General features: G+C 41.0%; 1 long non-coding RNA gene across 1 annotated transcript; it reads left to right on the top strand.

Moving 5' to 3' along the window:
• Positions 1–1881: 1881 nt before the first annotated feature.
• LOC143488587 (uncharacterized) lies at positions 1882–4765 on the top strand. Its single transcript, XR_013124447.1, has 3 exons — positions 1882–3087; positions 3570–3896; positions 4007–4765. It is a non-coding gene; the product is annotated as an uncharacterized LOC143488587 (long non-coding RNA).
• The last annotated feature ends 2188 nt before the right edge of the window (positions 4766–6953 follow it).

Raw genomic sequence — 6953 nt, 5'->3', positions numbered from 1 at the left:
ATTCGCTACATACTGCACTTCAACAGGCCTGCACCATTTTATTATTTTATTATTATTATGCCAGCTTTAACAAAAGCGTTAAGAGTTATTGAAGGGTGACCGGTCACACAAAATTTATAGATAAGTACTAGACTTGCGGCCCGTCCGAAACCGAGTACTACACTACAATATAGTACGCGAGAAGCAGTACGCGAACAACCTAGTACGTCCGAAACCACAGTATGCATTAAACCAGTACGCGAAACGTACCCGGATGACGTACTGCATCGGCAGCCATTTTTAAGTACGTGATTGCAGCACACTGTCCTATCCCATGATTCAACTGGAGCAACTGTCCTATCCCATGATTCAACTGGAGCAGCGGAGGAGTTCGAAGTCAGAAAAATAAAATGGCGGAAAGCGGCGAGCCAGCAATTTACAAGTGTAAGTAGATTCAAACACAAAATAAAACATTTTTAAAATATGATGATGTGCAAACCAAGTGCAACCCAAGTGCCGTTACAAGTAGTGTCACTGAGAATGAAAAATACAATTTGTTAGATTACATATATATCGTTTTTACATTTTTTATTAACGTAGTTAGCAAATCCAAGCTGAGGTAATCTTGTTAGCTCGCTAGTTGACCCGTCAAGCTAATACCGATTAACTCGTATATCCGATAACGCGAAAAATGTGCGGTATTAATGTCGGTTTTGTTAGATTTATATGCATATGCGCATATCCGAATGGAGCTGTGGATTTCTGTATTTTTTAGTGTTTATGACAATCAGCGAGTCCAAGCTGAGGTAATCTTAGCTCGCTAGTTGACCCGTCAAGCTAATACTTATTGTCGTACCGATTAACTCGCAACAAAATCTGAAGCGCATCCGACAATTTTAGACCATTTTGCTCGCAATGATTTTAAGACATGACTGACTAAAGCTGGGTGTATACTGTGCGATTTTTGGCCCATTTTCAGCCGATTTTTCACTTGTGTGACTATTTTTGCGATCGGGCCGAGTTTCGGCTCAATCGTGTCGTGCATCGTATAGTTTACACAGGTAAACGAGGAGCGATTCACACCTCACGACCAACTCCCGATCAGAAATCGCAGCGTCGCAAGATTATCAAACATGTTTGAAATTCAAATCGCTCCTCGTGAGAGTATCGCACTGTTGAAGCAGCTCCACGACCCGACTCAGTCGTGCAGTTTGAGCTGGAGCTGAGTACACGATTTAAAATATCGTACAGTGTACGCCCAGCTTTAATCTGGTTTACAAGTGGTTTGCAGGTCGAATTCCTTTGTTTATTTTCTTTTATTTTAAACCTTGGTTGTTTGTCATACTGATATAACGACGTTCATGCATTCACCTCACCTTTTTAGTAATACTATTGAAAGGCTAACCTATTCTTACCATATTCTATACTATAAAAATATATCTAGCTTTGTGATTATTGATTTTTGTAACTTTGCTACACTGATACAGTAACCATCAATTTTAAAGCTATAGTTTATTCTTGCAGGGACTGATGAAGACACCAGGGACCTTATCCGGTGGAGGGTGGCCAATGCGTCCCTCTTCACCGGTAAAAGAAATGCAGCAGTACGAGGTTTTGAGTAAGTAACTTTGGTTAAATTAATACATCTGCATTACAGGTCATGTACACAAAAGGCTGTATGTAATAGAGATGTAGTATTACCAGTTTTAAGACAGTGTATGCATTTTACTGTAGTTAACGGTTATGTCCATTATCTTGCAGAGCCTTCGTCTTGGAGAAAAAACTGCCAAAGGCAATCTCTCCACTTTATGTTAAAAAAAAATAGCAAAAATATAAAGTAAGTCTCTTCCTGATAGTTTATCAGATTAAAATAATTCAGTGAAGGTTTAGTTATAATACAAGGTGTTGTCCCCCGTTCCCTCTTCCGTGTTTTTATTAATTTTGTAGGAACTGAAGTGCCCCCCCCACTGGGGTGAGTACAGAGGGTGGTGTAGCAACAGCAGCATCCTGGAAATGGTATGCTGCCATGGATGAGGCAATAGGTGGGAGGCCATCAATTAGTCCACCCACCCTTATTGCCTCATCTGGCCAGGGTGCTGCTGTTGAGCCACTGCCCTCTGTAAAGGAACCCCTTGCCAAGAAGAGGCGGGGGAATTTAATGGAATATTTGAGGGAGTTGGAAGAGAGGGAAAATGAGAGGGAGAGAGAGGCTGAGGAAAGAGACGAGAGAAGACAGAGAGAGGCTGAGGAGAGGGAGGAAAGAAGATGGAGAGAGGCTGAGGAGAGGGAGGAAAGAAGATGGAGAGAAGCTGAAAAGAGAGAGGAAAGAAGAGAGAGGGAAACAATAGCACGAGAAGAGAAGAGAGATGCAGAAGCTAGAATAAGAGAGGAAAGGAGGGATAGGGAGGCAAGAGAGAGAGGAAAGATTTTTAAATGTATTGGAGATTTTAGCTAAAAAATAAATAGTTGTATATCAGCTTTCAAGTCTTTTGGTGTTATTATATATTGTGAGAATGATGACAGTAATACATTTGCAACTAGAAATAGTTAGGTTGTAGATTTAATTTAAATATGTTTAGATTTTGTGTCTTATACAAGTCTTATACTATAGGTATACTATAGGTAGGGCATAGTTTTCAAGCTTATGCATAAAGTATGTGTGTGATCTTTTTGTCCCAAACAACTTCATTAATTAAACAAGTTTTAGTCTTCTGATCAGTAGCCACACTGAGTAGAAATTCTCATAGATCTTTTGAATGTATTGATGGAGCAAGCTTTCTGTTTAAACTTTAATGCTAAATGATATTCATAACCTAAAGGTAATACATCATTTACACCCAACAAGTACAATTTGGAATGATTTTAATTTGGCATCAAATCAACATAAATCAGCGTTTGAAAGTTGGAAAACGTGTCTGACTCCCGGACCATCAGGGCACACTCCACACAAAGCCCTGTCCTTTCTCCCCTGCTCTTCTCCTTCTACACAAACAGCTGTGCCTCCGTGAAGCAGCCAAACTCTTGAGGTTTGCTGATACCACCATCACTAGTCTAATCTCTGGTGGGGATGAGTCAGCCTACAGCAGGGAGATAGAGAAACTAATACAGGTGCATCTCAGTAAATTATATCAAAAAGTTAATCAATTTCAGTAATTAAATACAAAAAAACGCATATATTATATAGATTCATCACAAACAAGGTGATCTATTTCAAGTGTTTATTTTTGCTAATGTTGATGATTACAGCCAATGAATATCTAAAAAATTCATTGAAAACTTGATTAGACCAACTAAAAATAATGATTAATTCAGAAATGCTGGCCTACTGAATGCAGGCGCCAAATGGAAATTACAAACTGTATTGGTCGTCGTGCCGCATGTACAATTAGAATATGGAAACTCTTTTGGCGAAAGTGTGGGTGGCTCTTAAAAGAGCCGTTGGGTTTTAAAGCGATGTTTTAAACACTCAAAGAGAAAGGCCTAAATATAATCATGCTCGTGCAGAGCTAAAACACAATGTTGTGGTGCTGAGACAGCTGCAGCCAGAATCTCTCGTGCATCTTCCCCTGATGTTTGTTCTGTGCCGACAGGCTCTGGTGGGTCAGTGTCATCAGCCTCTGGAACATCTGGGTCTATGATGTCGCCGTGAGCAATGCAGAGGTTGTGGAGCACAGCGCAGCATGCCACAACCTCGGGTGCGAAGACAGGGCTCACCTCAAGGGCTTTAAAGAAAATGGATCGCCAGCGGGTCTTCAGCATTCCAAATGTTCTTTCAATTATGTTCCTGGCCCGAGAGAGTCTGCTGTTGAAACGAGCCTGTACAGGGTTCTGCACAGGCTCTCGATAAGGGGTCAGGAGCTGGATTGGTGCGCTGATGCACGGATAACCCCCATCACCAAGGATGCACCTTCCTCTAGGTGGGTATAGGCCCTCTTTGTATATAGGGCTGTTCTTCAGCACCCGTGCGTCATGTACAGACCCAGGGTAACCCACAAAAATGTCAATAAACCTTCCCTGATGGTCACAGATTGCTTGCAGCTGCACAGAATAAAAAAGCTTCCTGTTCAGGTAGCACTGTGCATTGGCAGATGGGGGTTTTATTCTGATGTGGCACCCGTCGATGGCACCAACTGCCACTTTGAAGGACGCCGATCCAGCCAACTGGGCAAATCCTGCTCCTACCACATCCAGTTCATCACCAGCAGGTAACATGATGACCCTCTTCAAAATGCCACTGACTGCCTTGCTCATTCTGTGCACGATGTCACACACAGTAGATCTTGGGATGGCGAATGCTCGGGAGACCACACGATAGGATGCTGCGTGTGCCAGCCAGTAAAGGAACACCAACAGCTCGATGTCCCTGCTCCACCCATGATCAGTCTCCTGCCTCAGTGCATTACTGAGTGACGTGATGGTCTCACGGGAGAGTCTGAAATCTGCCCTGAGGTCTCCACCACCGAAATACAGCTGCAAGACGGGCACAGCTGTATTGAGGTGACAATACGTCAGGCTCCCATCCTGTAAATCAATGCACATAGTTTAATTAATTATTAATATAATAATACTTTATTTATTTGATCCAATTAGAATTTGGTTTTTTATTTACTGTAAAATAAATTGAATAAATATTTTTGTGAAAGTGGTTTGACTATACATTATTTCATAATCATGAGCACAAAGAATGTTTTTTGCTCCGCGGTATTCAAACCAGATATTTACCACTACGCTCGAAGCTCCACTAACTCTAGCTCCACTAACAGGGCTAATCGCGGCGGCGGCGACCGGGGGGGGAGGGGGGGGGCTTAGGTGGCGAACGTAACACTTGTAACGGAGTGTTTTTTTCAATAGCGCTGAAATAAATGCTCCGGTTTAAAATTAATTCTCCCGTCAAAATTAAAAAATATTTTTAACAATTTATTCTGGGTCCAGATGGGATGGCATTTGGGTCCGTTGGTTGCGGACCATGGAAATAGAAATTTGCAGAGTTAGGGAGGGCGTAAAATGGACACAGATTCAGTGTTATATCGCCGGTGGATGGCGCCAGAGCTAGCGAACTAGTAACGTATTGAATCATATATGGGGATCTGAGGTAAATAAACTGGATATTTTTTTCGGCGTGAGATATCGGAAATACGGGACAAATAAAAATACGGGATGACGCCGGGACAGAGCGGTAAAATACGGGACTGTCCCGGCCAAAACGGGACACTTGACAGGTATGATCCGGACCGCGGTCCGCCTGTTAGTGACCTCTGGTCTAGAAATATAACTTGAAGCTGTATTTTTAATCATCTTATTATTAAGATGTCATCGATTTGTGCTGTCCAATCAGTAATATAGCACAAATATGTATGTAGTAAGTGCCGGCTACGATTGCTAAAGACGATAGCGGTACTTACATTTCTCCTGAGGTAAATGATCAAATTCCTGAGGAATCTTCTCCGAGCTACTACTCGACGCCGTCTTGCAGAGAATACCATCGCTCTTGACGAGGTAAATGTAAAATGAAATGTAAATGAATAAAATGTAAATGTAAATGAAGCAAATTGAATGTAAATCGCGAACAGACCATAAACTAGAAAACTGTCAAATGGGGCTTTTAATTTAGTAGCGTAACGTCATAGGTCATGTGACGGGTAAGATGGCGGACGTAGTATGTCCGAAGTTGGATGCATACTGACCAATCGCGTACTTAAATAACGTACTGCTTTGACGGTTGGGAAGACCGTACTGCACCGAAATCTAGAACGTACTGCTTAAGTACGCGATTTCGGACGCAACTTTAGATTCTGTTGTGTTGCATTTTCTATACACTGTTATATTTAAGTGAAGCCATCAATCTGGTTAGAGCTGGTTCTAGAAGTCTTACAGATTTTAAACTGCATCGCAGTTATCTAACTATAGCAGAATATTTTGTTATTCACAGAATTTGAGTACTATAACAGATTCTAAAGCTAAATCATTTTGTTAATTTGATATCTACATTTGGGATTGTGTTTTGGTATTTATTTTCCTTTATAGCTAAAATATATTTATATAATTAATATTAATATATAATTAAAATACATTCTGCTAGTAAACTGTCTGTCCACTCTAAGGGTATATGGTTGGTATGAGTCACAGAGTTACATCGGGTAAAGTTAAGTTAACTAGTAACAACTGGAGCTTAACAGGTGAGAACCACACCCACGAACTCAGTATAATCACAAACACCACCCCCTCTGCGGCAACAGAGGGCTACATATGCTTATAGCAAATCTTGAGGTTAGATTTTACCCTTAAGGAGGCATCATCAGGACTAGAGCGTAATTACACATCATCAACCAATCTGACTCCAGTGAGCAAGAGTAATAAAACTAATTGAATGTTAAAAAAATACATTTATATATTCTTTCTTCCCATAGACACAACTGTGGAAGACACAGTCAGAAGTGCAGCAGATGATCCAAGAGAGACTGAAGAAGATTGACCAGATCAAACACTCAGTAGCGCTCAGAAAAGTGGGTCAAAGCCTCCCAGAACTTTTCTGCCCCATCATTTGTGCCTTTTTCATTAATGATCTGATTTTAAAATAAGCTAGAAGGGAGGGATGATGTCAGGGTGTTTTGTATTCATAATTGACCACATATATAATGACCACTAACTCTGCAGATAATACTTGTCCTCATTCTTAAATTGTATGTTTATCTGTCTGTGGTTATTTGTGCTTCTTGGTATATGTTTTAAATCCTGTTTAAGTGGGGCTGTTTATTTGCAATACTAGCTAATGCATTGATTCCTGTAGTTTAATAGTAGTCTGGCTCAATGGTATCTTGATTTCTGATTATATAATTATTAATTTTAAAGTGTGTAAACATGTTATTGTCACGTAGGGCTACGCCCCCTTCTCCTCGCTGTCACTCCAGTGTCTCTGTCCCTTGTGGTTCTGTGTTCCTTGCCCGTTAGCCCCGCCCTGCTTGTCTGTTGCCCCG

This window comes from Brachyhypopomus gauderio, unplaced genomic scaffold (genome assembly GCF_052324685.1).
Source record: "Brachyhypopomus gauderio isolate BG-103 unplaced genomic scaffold, BGAUD_0.2 sc52, whole genome shotgun sequence".
Taxonomy (NCBI): domain Eukaryota; kingdom Metazoa; phylum Chordata; class Actinopteri; order Gymnotiformes; family Hypopomidae; genus Brachyhypopomus; species Brachyhypopomus gauderio.
Note: the sequence above shows the minus strand (reverse complement) of the source record. Positions and strands in the feature narration are given on the sequence as shown.